Source organism: Lipotes vexillifer, unplaced genomic scaffold, assembly GCF_000442215.2.
Source record: "Lipotes vexillifer unplaced genomic scaffold, Lipotes_vexillifer_v1.1 scaffold425, whole genome shotgun sequence".
NCBI lineage: Eukaryota > Metazoa > Chordata > Mammalia > Artiodactyla > Lipotidae > Lipotes > Lipotes vexillifer.
The window spans coordinates 58,539-71,989 of NW_006785433.1; positions in this window are offsets into that span (position 1 = coordinate 58,539).

The following is a 13,451-nucleotide window of genomic DNA, read 5'->3' on the forward strand; positions in this document are numbered from 1 at the left end:
GCATCTGTCTCTGGCCTCACTGCTGTAGGCTCAGTTCTGCCTGCGACGACGGCTGCCTGTCCTGACGTCTTGTTCTTGGGGCTGCCGGCTGGCTAGGGACAGAAGTGGGGAGTTGGCCACCTGCCCTCTGCTTGTGGGCCCACCTCCTGCAGGCCAGTCCCCAAACAACTCCAGGAAACTCATTCTCAAGCGGGGAAGAACACAAAACCTATGAAACTTAGGAGATGTCCTTCTCTTTCTTTAAGGCGTTTGCTTCCCCACGAATGGTCCAGTTCCTCTGTGTGCCCATCAGCCTTCTCTGCTTCTTCAAGGCAGTGGGTTGGCCTGGCCACAGGCCCTTTCTTTGTTACCCTCTGCGGGCACCACGGCCTGTAATATCTCCCAAGATGTTTCTGTTTGTTTCAAGGCAAATGAAACTTCATGGACCATTTCTTCCTTCTTTCCTAGAGCAAAGGCTGGCACAAGGGAGGGAGTGGAAAACGGAGAAAGTCAACTTCTCAGCACCCACAGAGCAAAGTGCTGACCCAGCCAGCGAGGGGCACTGGGACCAGAGCTGACTCCGGAGCAGCTGGCGATGCCCAGGGCACATTCATCATGCAGCTTCCTGAGCGGCAGGTGAACGAGATTCCTAGGGATCCCGTGCTCAGTCTGTAGCTTAAGAAATATAACAATCTTACTTCTCTCTCTCTCTTCTCGCTCTCTCTCTTCTAAAATAGGAGCAGATATTTTTCATTTCTAACCCAGATGCTACTATTTCTCTGTTATTTGCACTTACTGTGTTGAAATGCAACAGATGTTTCAAAAGGCTTTAAATTCCTCATGCGAGTCCCTGACAAATAAACTGCACACATTACTTTACAGCCTTCCTTTGCTCAGACTCTTGGCAGATTTTTCCCCCCCAGGGTGGAGAGGGGGAAGAAGAATTCTGTAACAAAATGACAATGAAAAGAATATAATCATCATCATGACTGTTTATTGAGCTAGGACGTTTAGTTACCCCAAGTAGTTTTCCCTCTGTTATTATTAGTTTTTTTTAATAAATTTACTTATTTATTTATTTTTGGCTGCTTTGGGTCTTCCCCTACTTGCCGTGAACGTCTTTGTTGCAGTGCGCAGGCTTCGCATTGCAGTGGCTTCTCTTGTTGCGGAGCACGGACTCTAGGCACCTGGGCTTCAGTAGCTGCGGCTCACAGGCTCTAGAGAGCAGGCTCAGTAGTTGTGGCGCACGGGCTTAGTTGCTCCGCGGCATGTGAGATCTTCCCGGACCAGGGCTTGAACCCGTGTCCCCTGCATTGGCAGGCAGATTCTTAACCACTGTGCCACCAGGGAAGGCCCCCCTCTCTGTTATTTTATTTGACACTTGTAGCTATGCCAAGAGAACAGGTATCATTGCCCCCATTTTACTTATGAAGAAATCGAAGCACACACAAGATAAGGAAATTGACTGAAAATAAAGCTGATCCATATGTGACGATAAGAACTTGAAGATAGATCGTGGAATCTTAGTCTTTGAGCACACACACAAAAAACCCTGAAATGAATTCCTTCAAGAAACCAAATTTCCCAGGCTTTACCAATAAAAGAGGTCCCAGCATAAGTAGCTCCCACATTTTACGGGATTTTAGCCCTCCTTGTATTCTTTCTAATAGTCCCTAGGCATGTCTCAGGTATATTCACCAATGGCTTTCTGATTCTCCGCTTCCCTTTAGATGTCTGAAGCCGTGCGCCTCACCCTTGCCTCATGTATGAGTGCCTTTCCTTGCTGAGAACTTCGAGAAGCTCCAGTGCCAGGCCTGTCTGTACCCTGTTGGCTGTACTGTGCTGGAGCAGGGCTGTGATCCGTCCAGAATGGGACAGTCCCTCTCCCCGAGATCCTCCTGTCTCCCAGGTGCTCCCTAAGTCTTAGACTAACAGATTTTTCTTAGAACCTTCTCTCTGCCCAGGGCCCGAGCTGTGTGCAGATCTCAGTCTCTTCCGTTGTCCTCTCCTTGTCTCTGGTCCACCAGTTAATCAAAGTCTGACTTAGGTACACAGAGTACATAGCACTCTGCTGGCCCTCCCTCTTCAGCTCTTAAATATTAAGCAGCTTGAAAAGGAATGATGAGTTACCTGAGCAACAGAAAAGTGTGGGTGTTCCTCATGGCATCCTTGCTTGCTCCTGAGAGGTCTTCGCGGGCAGGTCTCCCAACAGAACCAGTGAGTGGCCCTGCAATCTAGATGGGAGCAGATTGCGGCTCTAAGTCAGTCATCTAGTTGGTGAAGGTGATGGGACAAAAGGGTGGGAGCCCTGGGCTCCTCGTCATTCCTGCCACTTCTCTGCCAGAAGGCTCTTCTCTCACGGGATCCAATCTCTCACCTCCTTCAGGTCTTTGCACCAAGATCACCTTATTAATGAGACCTTTCTTAACCACCCTATTTAAAACCACCCTGGGCCTAACTAACCCACCTCTCTGTTTAATTGTTCTCCATAGCACTAAAAAAATAGACATAACATAAAACACATGTAACAAAGAATTTGTCACTTGGCCACTTAACTGAACTTCTAAGTGTACCATTCAGTAGTGTTAAGTATATTCATATCGTTGTGCAGCCAATCTCCACAACTTCTTTGTCTTGCAAAACTGAAACTCTATACCCATTAAACAATAACTCCCCTCTCCCCTTCCCACCAGCCCCTGGCAGCTACCTTTCTATGTTCTGTCTCTATGAATTTGATTACTCTAGGTGCCTCATACGTGTGGAATCATACAGTATTTGTCTTTTTGTGACTGGTTTATTTCACTTAATGTAATGGCCTCAAGGTTCATCCATGTTATACCATGTGCCAGGATTTCCTTCCTTTGTAAGGCTGAATAATATTCCACTTCATGTATATACCACATTTTGTTCATCCATTCATCCATCAGCGGATACTTAGGTTGCTTCTATCCTTTGGCTATTGTTAATAATTTGTCTCCATAGTATTTTTCACTTTTATTCTAAATTAAGTACTTACTTGTTTTTTGGTTTGTATCTCTCATTAGAATATAAGGTCAAAAATTTCTGTCTTTTTTGATTCCTGCTATGTTCCCAGCTCCTAGAAAAGCATCTGGAACATAGTAGGTACTCAAAAATTTTTGCTGAAAAATGGATGGACCTAAAAGATTATCACACTAAGTGAAGTAAGTCAGACAGAGAAAAAGAAATACCGTATGCTAACACATATATATGGAACCTAAGAAACAGAAAAAGTCATGAAGAACCTAGGTGCAAGATGGGAATAAAGCCACAGACCTACTAGAGCATGGACTTGAGGTGAGGTTATGGGGAGGGGGAGGGTAAGCTGTCACAAAGTGAGAGAGTGGCATGGACATATATACATTACCAAATGTAAAATAGATAGCTAGTGGGAAGCAGCTGCATAGCACAGGGAGATCATCTAGGTGGTTTCTGACCATCTAGAGGGGTGGGATAGGGAGGGTGGGAGGGAGGGAGATGCAAGAGGGAAGGGATATGGGAACATATGTGTATGTATAACTGATTCACTTTGTTATAAAGCAGAAACTAAAACACCATTGTAAAGCAATTATACTCCAATAAAGATGTTAAAAAAAAAAGAAAAATGAAATAGAAACAAAGAAAACAATAGCAAAGATCAATAAAACTAAAAGCTGGTTCTTTGAGAAGATAAACAAAATTGATAAACCATTAGCCAGACTCATCACAGAAAGGAGGGAGAGGACTCAAATCAATAAAATTAGAAATGAAAATGGAGAAGTTAAAACAGAGCGCAGAAATACAAAGCACCCTAAGAGACTACTACAAGCAACTGTATGCCAATAAAATGGGCAACCTGGAAGAAATGGACAAATTCTTAGAAAGGTATAAGCTTCCCAGAATGAACCAGGAAGAAATAGAAAGTATGAACAGACCAATCACAAGTAATGAAATTGAAACTGGGATTAAAAGTCTTTCACCAGGGCTTCCCTGCTGGCGCAGTGGTTGAGAGTCCGCCTGCCGACGCAGGGGACACAGGTTCGTGTCCCAGTCCAGGAAGACCCCACATGCCGCGGAGCGGCTAGGCCCGTGATCCATGGCCGCTGAGCCTGCGCATCCGGAGCCTGTGCTCCACAACGGGAGAGGCCACAACAGTGAGACGCCCGTGTGCCGCAAAAAAAAAAAAAAAAGTCTTCCACCAAACAAAAGTCCAGGACCAGATGGCTTCACAGGTGAATTCTATCAAACATTTAGAGAAGAGCTAACACCCATTATTCTCAAACTCTTCCAAAAAATTGCAGAGGAAGAAACTCTCCCAAACTCATTCTATGAGGCCACCATCACCCTGACAGCAAAACGAGACAAAGATACTACAAAAAAAGAAAATTAGAGACCAATATCACTGATGAATATAGATGCAAAAATCCTCAACAAAATACTAGCAAACAGAATCCAACAACATATTAAAAAGTTCATACACCATGAAAAAGTGGGATTTATCCCAGGGATGCAAGGATTCTTCAATATACGCAAATCTATCAATGTGATACACCATATTAACAAACGGACGAATAAAAACCACATGATCAACTCAACACATGCAGAAGAAGCTTTCGACAAAATTCAACACCCATTTATGATAAAAACTCTCCAGAATGTGGGCACAGGGGGAACCTACCTCAACATAATAAAGGCCATATATGACAAACCCACAGCAAACATCATTCTCAATGGTGAAAAACTGAAAGCATTTCCTCTAAGATCGGGAACAAGAAAGGATGTCCACTCTCACCACTATTATTCAACATAGTTTTGGAAGTTGTAACCATGGCAATCAGAGAAGAAAGAAATAAAAGGAATACAAATTGGAAAAGAAGAAGTAAAACTGTCACTGTTTGCAGATGACATGATACTATACATAAAGAATCCTGAAGATGCCACCAGAAAACTAGAGCTAATCAATGAATGTGGTGAAGTTGCAGGATACAAAATTAATGCACAGAAAGCTCTTGCATTCCTATACACTAATGATGAAATATCTGAAAGAGAAATTAAGGAAACACTTCCATTTACCACTGCAACAAAAAGAATAAAATACCTAGGAATAAACCTACCTAGGGGCACAAAAGACCTGTATGCAGAAAACGATAAGACACTGTTGAAAGAAATTAAAGATGATACCAACAGATGGAGAGATATACCATGTGCTTGGATTGGAAGAATCAATATTGTGAAAATGACTATACTACCCAAAGCAATCTACAGATTCAGTGCAATCCCTATCAAATTACCAATGGCATTTTTTTTACAGAACTGGAACAAAAAATCTTAAAATTTGTATGGAGACACAAAAGACCCCGAATAGCCAAACCAGTCTTGAGGGGAAAAAAATGGAACTGGAGGAATCAGACTCCCTGACTTCGGACTATACTACAAAGCTACAGTAATCAAGACAGTATGGTACTGGCACAAAAACAGAAAGATAGATCAATGGAAGCAGCATTGCTTGGAAACCACCTAAGTACACATCCACAGAGGAAGAGATTGATTAAATTAATTATTGTGGCCATTTAAAAGAATGAGACAGATCTATGTTTGCATCCCTAGAAAGTTTGGAAGTATATGTACCATGATGTTAACAGTGGGGAGTAAGATTAACACCACACACAAAAATAAACTTCAAAATGGATAGAGGCCTAAATTAAGACCAGACACTATCAAACTCTTAGAGGAAAAAATAGGAAGAACACTCTTTGACATAAATCACAGCAAGATATTTTTTGATCTACCTTCTAGAGTAATGGAAATAAAAATAAAAATAAACAAATGGGACCTAATGAAACTTAAGAGCTTTTGCAAAGCAAAGGAAACTACAAACAAGACAAAAAGACAACCCTCAGAATGGGAAAAAATATTTACAAATGAATCCATGGACAAAGGATTAATCCCCAAAATATATAAACAGCTCATGCAGCTCAGTATTAAAAAAACAAACAACCCAATCCAAAAATGGGCAGAAGACCTAAATAGACATTTCTCCAACGAAGACATATAGATGGCCAAGAAGCACATGAAAAGCTGCTCAACATCACTAATTATTAGAGAAATGCAAATCAAAACTACAATGAGGTATCAACTCACACCAGTTAGAATGGGCATCATCAGAAAATCTACAAACAACAAATGCTGGAGAGGGTGTGGAGAAAAGGGAACCCTCTTGCACTTCTGGTGGGAATGTAAATTGATACAGCCACTATGGAGAACAGTATGGAGGTTCCTTAAAAAACTAAAAATAGAATTACCATATGACCCAGCAATCCCACTACTGGGCATATACCCAGAGAAAACCATAATTCAAAAAGACACATGCACCCCAATGTTCCTTGCAGCACTATTTACAACAGCCAGGTCATGGAAACAACCTAAATGCCCATCAACAGACGAATGGATAAAGAAGATGTGGTACATATGTACAATGGAATATTACTCAGCCATAAAAAGGAACGAAATTGGGTCATTTGTAGAAACGTGGATAAATCTAGAGACTGTCACACAGAGTCAAGTAAGTCAGAAAGAGAAAAACAAATATCTCATATTAACACATGTATGTGGAACCTAGAAAAATGGTACAGGTGAACCGGTTTGCAGGGCAGAAATTGAGACACAGATGTAGAGAACAAACATATGGACACCAAGGCGGGAAAGCAGTGGCGGGTGGGGATGGTGGTATGATGAACTGGGCGATTGGGATTTACATGTATACACTGATGTGTATAAAATGGATGACTAATAAGAATCTGCTGTATAGAAAAATAAATAAAACAAAATTCAAAAAAATGGGAATGCTGATAATAGCACCAATCTCAAGCTCTTGTGAGTTTTAAATAAGGTTTTCCATGTAAAACGTTTTGAACAGAGCTTATTACATATGAAATTCTCAATAAATGTTACTGCTTATTAACTGTAAACATAGCAAGTTTGAAAAATTTTGTAAACATTTTGTATTAAAAAAAATCATAGCATGGCCTTAGACACATTTAATGATTAATGGGAGTTCCAAGATGGGACCTGAATATGCCATCAACAGTTTAGTGCTTCTTCACTTGTATAAACAAAAGCATTATCAAATGGTGAGAATGTAAAAGACCTATGAATCTGAAGATGCCAAGACAAATCAAAGGCAGTCTTGCATTCAAGGAATTCACACTGTAGTAGGGAGGAGTAATAATAGCAAATACTAATTGAACACTAACTAAATACTCGGCATTTTGATGTGGATTAACTCATTTAATCTTTATCACAAATATATGAAGTACGTACCAGTAATATTGTCATTATACAAATAAAGAAATTGAAATACGGAGTATTTAAGTTACTTGCCCCAGGTATCTGGTTTGAGCCAGGATGCAAAACCTAGCAGTCTGGCTGCACATCTTAGTCTTACTCACTATTCTGTACTGCCTCTACAGTGCTTCATGAAAAGTAATCAAGCACTATGTGCAAGACAAAAGGAAAAGAAGAGATTGCGGAGATAGGGAGACCAGGTATTGAAATGGTCTAGACAAGAAGTAAAAAGGACCAGAAATACACAATAGCCATGATGCTGGAGATCACGGAGTAAATGAAAGAGATACTGGATAAAAGGAGCTAACGACTGCCTGCCTGTGGAGAACCCAGGAATACTTGAACAAGTACTTTATACGCAGGAAATGTTGGAATAGCAACAACAGGATGGGACCAGGGTTTTCATCCCTCTATATTCCCCAACACTGTCCGTTGTCTCTCTGACCAGTCTGAGTCTTTCAAGCTCCAGATTTACCAGCCATAATTTTTCAAATGATATTTCCAAACGTATTCCTCCAAGATTCTGTCAAAGAAGAGCACAGAACGACAGTACACAGTTTCAGAGCTGTATTTTCCATCTTCCTTCTGAAAGAAAAATCATTGTTGTTGTTGTTTTAACAAAAATCTCAAAAGTTTATAGTTAGAAAAAACAAGGCTAAAAGTACTGAGTCTAAAAACCGATGACACAGACAATTACCAGAAAGGCCACAAGATGGCAGCAAAGTATAGCATAAAAGCAGCCTGAGCAGGTGTCCTAGAGCAGCGGTCCCCAACCTTTTCGGCACCAGGGACCGGTTTCGTGGAAGACAATTTTTCCACGGACGGGGGCGGGGGTGGGGATGGTTCAGTTGGTAATGCGAGCGATGGGGAGCGGTGGGGAGCCGTGGGGAGCCATGGGGAACCATGGGGAGCCATGGGGAGCGGTGGGGAGCGGCAGGTGAAGCTTCGTTCGCTCACCCTCTGCTCACCTCCTGCTGTGCGGCCCGGTTCCTGACAGGCCGAGGACCACTACTGACGGGGACCCCTGTCCTAGAGGGTGCTTTTTATTACTCTCAGATTTCATAAATTTTGTGTATACGTTTTTGGTGCATATTAACCAACAACTTTAATGGCTCTATAATCATTGTCTCTACATAGCACCTCACAGTTGACAAAACTCCTACCAACAATGTCTCTTATCGGATTCTCAGAGTCACTCGGTAAAGTCCACAGGTCAATCAATGATCATGACTTCTCTGCAGAATAAGGAGCAGCTTTACCCCAGGTACTAGAGGTATTTCAGAGGTTCGGAGGTGAGGCAGAGCTCAGAAATTTATCATTGTTTCTATTAAGATGGGCTCCAGGGGAAAGAGAACATGAAGGGGGCTACTGTACCCTCAACTTCAGAAAGGAAAATAAATCTAAGATTTTCAGTAGAACTGAGAATGCTTTAAGGGACTGAGGTCTGTAAGGAATTCGGAGGAAAAAAAGGGAAAAAAAGAAGGAAAATGTCAGGGCTTTCATTATTTTTATAACAGCACTAAAATTTTTCTCAGAGACAATTATAGAAAGCAAAACTGGAAAGAAATACACCCAGGGGGAAAAGATATTTATCCTCCAAATGATAGTCACATAAATTTCCTAGGGCTGCTATAACAAACTACCACAAACTTGGTGGCGTAAAACAGTAAGTCCAAAATCAAGGTGTCTGCAGGGCTGCGCTTCCTCCAGATGCTCTGGGGGAGAATATTCTCCTGTCTCTTCAGCTTCTGGTGGCTCCAGGCCTCCAAGCTCTGCCTCTATCCTTGTAAGGTCTTCTCCATTATGTGCCTCCCTCTCTGTGTTGCTTATAAGGACACCTGTCATTGGACTTAGGGCCCACCTAGATAATCCAGGCTGATCTCAACTGGAGATCTTTAATTACATTTGCAAAGAGGCTTTTGCCAAATAAAGCCCCATTCTTAGGTATCAGGGGTTAGGACTTAGGCATATCTTTGGGGGGAGGGTCACCATTCTACCCACTACAATACTCTTGCGCCTTTACTTCCCCTGCCCGTGAGGAGCCCACAAACGTACATATTATAGACCCCCTGACCCTTCCTCATGCTTAGTTGCTACAGAGGAACATCATCTGATTTCTGCTCTGTAGTCTGTGCCACCTGTGTCCTCTCCTTGGATGCAGTGTCCTCGTCTGTAAAATAGGGAAGCTAGGCCAGCCATTGGTCACAAAGTCAAAAGCATGCTGAGTTTGAGAGGAAATAGAGAACAGAGTAGGGTTCAGAAAAACAAGAGTATTTGTACCTATGCCAATCACTTGTTACCTCGTGGTGGAACATCTTACTTCCTCGTTAGCTTTGGGAGGTCATTTATCTTTACATTTGATTAAATATCTACTTTGTAGCAGATCCTGCTCTAGGTTCTCAGACTGTAGAGATGGACAAGGAGGTATCCTGCTCTCAGGAACCCCACAACCCAAGAGGAGAGACAGACAGACACACAATGGTATCCCTGCAGCCTAGGGTAAAAGTGCTAAGGAGAGATCCTCTGTATATGTGAGCATCAAAACCCAAGTGACCGACTCTGGGGTGTGGGTGGATGCAGGGATGAGGAAAGCCCCCACTGGGGGATGCACTTAAGTTGGTTCTTGAGTGTGGAGTAAATTTCATCAGCTAAGTAAGATAGTAGAAAATAGCGCACACAGAGTAATCACAAGGTCTAAATGTGAAAGGGCCAGTGGGTAGATGCCTTTGGAAGAAAGTATGCCAAAGGGAAAAAAGGAAAAGGATATTGTCCGGAAAAATAATCGTGATCACTGCTACCATCACTGAACACTTGCTTAGTGCCAAACACCACACCAAATATCTTCATACATGGTACAATTCTCATAGCTACAGGTAGAATGTCTGTTTAGGTTTAGCTGTGCTGGAATAACTCCTAAATCTCAGTTGCTTCATCCAATGAATGTTTATTTCTCACCCACACATAATCTGTTGGAATCTGGTTCATTCTCCAGGGCAGCTGTCTCCTAAGTGTTGGCTCAGCATTCAGTCTCCTTGATTCTCATAGCACCCTAATTCTCATATCAAAACGTGTTTTCACATTCATCAAAGGAAAAAGTGGGCTGGAGAATTCGGTCCTGGGAACTGAATGCCTCCACACAGAAGTGACACACACCACTTCTGCTTACTTTTCTCAGGCTCTGCAGGTGACTTGGGCACACCTAACTTCAGAAGAGAAAGAAAAGTAATGTCCAGAATTAGAAGAGAAGCAGGTACTGGGGAACAGAAGCTGCTTACCACAGGTGGCTACCATTATTCTCATTTCACAGATGGGGAGACAGAAACACAGAGAAGTTACCCAAGGTCACACAGCTGGCAACTGGCAGAACCAGCATTTGTATCAGATCTGTCTCACTCCAGACCCCGGACTTTTCTTTATTGGGAAATGTATATGCCATGCAAACGATTTGGACTTCATCCCGCCGGTAATGTGGAGGTTATTGAAAAGCTATAACGGGGAGAATACAAATCCTATTTGTATTTTAGAAAGATCTGTCTGAAAACAGTGATGGGGGAGGGACCAGACTGCAGATGTGAGTCCCCAGGAACTGTTATGACAGTTTTCAGAAGGGAAATGATAGGGCCCTGAACTTAGCAGTGCCTACACTGGGGACTGTGAGGGGGCAGCAGATCTAAGGGCTACTAAGAATCAGAGTAGAGGACTTCCCTGGTGGTGCAGTGGTTAAGAATCCACCGCCAATGTGGGGGACATGGGTTCGAGCCCTGGTCCGGGAAGATCCCACATGCAGCAGAGCAACTAAGCCCATGCACCACAGCTACTGAGCCTGCTCTCTAGAGCCCGCGAGCCACACTACTGAGCCTGGGTGCCACAACTACTGAAGCCCACGCACCTAGAGCCCATGCTCTATAACAAGAGAAGCCACCGCAATAAGGAGCCCACGCACCGCAACGAAGAGTAGCTCCCGCTCGCTGCAACTAGAGAAAGCCTGTGCCTGCGTGGCAACAAAGATCCAAAGCAGCCATAAATAAATAAATTTATTTATTTAAAAAGAAAAAAAGAATCAGAGTAGAGAGGTTTTAATAAATAAGTGGATATACAAGATGATGAAAAAGGAAGGGGGGACAGGCATGATGAGAAGGGTCCTGGTTTGGGAAACTAGGAGGACAGAGATGCCATTTACCAAGACAGGGATTAAGACAGGCATCAGGCTGGTTGTGCTTGTTTTTGTTTTTGATGGGGAGAAAGATGTAAATGGTTCAAATTTGAACATGTTGAATTTGAGTTTCTTGTGGAAATTCAAGTAGAGAGCTCCAGCAGACAGTTAGGCATATGTATCTTAAATTTATCAAAAAAGGTTTTGGTTATAGGTCAGTATTTGGGGGAGAAACATGCAAAAGTGATAGTCCAAATCATATGATTGATGAAATTGCCAGGGGAGAGAGAAAAACAAACAAACAAACAAGAAGACAATGAAAGATGGAGCAACCTGTCTGGAATACAGAGGTTTAAAAGGTCCTGAGGATAGAGATTTCATTATAGTCACCTTTGATCTCTCCACTTAATTCAAGACAGAGTCCAAAAGAGTTTCCTAAGCATGGTTCGCTAAATTTATGAAACAGAAAACACACCAGAGTGCACACCATCTGGAAATAAGATCCACTGTATTCATGGCACCATATTGTCTACATCCAGTAGCATGAAGTTTCCCAAATGTCACAAGCCTAGAAATGAACACACACACACACCATTTTTATTTTTTTATGAAATTTTTTATTGGTTTTGACTTATTACCAAAAGAATATATATTTACTGTAACAGTAAGAATATGTTAAAGAAAAATAAACTAGTTGTAATCCTAGCACATCCCTTAATAACCGTTCTAAGCTGGAGGCTCGCTTTTTGACATCCAAGAAAGGCTAGGAAAGCAAACGAGGTTAATCATGGAAAGGGGAGGGAGGATAGCCGGGGAGTTCTATTCATTTAGGGTTCCCTGATTCCACTAACCTTCTGATGCTTCAGAGTCTCTCTACACCTTCCAGATTAGGCTCTGCTTTCATTTCTACCGTTGGAGGAAAAAAAATGTAGCTTATTGACCACACACAATTAATGGACCGTCAATGTCAAATGTGAAACCCTTGCTGCCGGAGAAGCAAGGATGACTTCGTGAAATTGTTTTCTGTGCTCTAGCTGAAAGAGAGGCATTCGGGAAAGTCACTCTTTCTGCAAACATCGCGGCCTGTGAGATCTGCCCAAAAAAGAGCTGATCATATGCCTGTTATCCAAAAATAGCACCTTCCTTCATTATGCCGAGGTTCAGCGCAAAACTGACTCATGCCGCTCCGGGATCGCTGCCAGAGCAGAGCGCCGAGCATCCGAGCATCCGAGCACGCGAGCCAAGCGGCGCTCCATCAACAGGCAAAGACGCGGCGGGACCTGACCCGCGCGGGGTCCCCGCGGCCCGGTCTGGGCTTCGCAGTCAAGAAGGCGAGAGCTTTCAGTATCCACCGTGTTACAGCATAGACAACTCGGTAGGGTTCTGGGGCCTTATTAAAGGAAAGCTGTCACATCCGGATTCCGTCTCTGAATCTGCTCCCTGTTCCCGGGCTGTTCCCCAAGGGCAGCAATTCAGTTTCTTCAGGATCCTGAACTTGTTCTTCAACACTAAAGCAACGCAAGTCACTTCCTCACCCTCACCCAAGGCCAGCTCACCACCCTCCTCAGCAGGAGCCCCAGGAGCGGCCTGGATGTTCCTCCAGAGGAACGCCTCCAGAGGTCTTCCTGAAGCGCTTCCATCCACGGGTCATCTCCCCTGCTCAGAACTCTCTCTGGGCCCCAGTGGTCCTTAGTACTATTTTTCTTTATATTATGTTGTAATGTCCTGGTCTTTACAATCTTTCTTATACATCTCTGAGTTATCCACAGTGCCTAGAATATGACGGACAATTAACTGAACAAATGAATAAAAATAATGAGGATGAGTTAGGACACCGGGATTCTTCAGAACCCTCACATATAGTAATCCAGATCCGGAATGGAAGTTATTAATAAACGCAACTCCTATTTTCCTTCTCCCTTGATTTTCCTTTCTTCTTGAAAGAGATTTTTTAATTGCAGAATATGAGCTCTTTCCC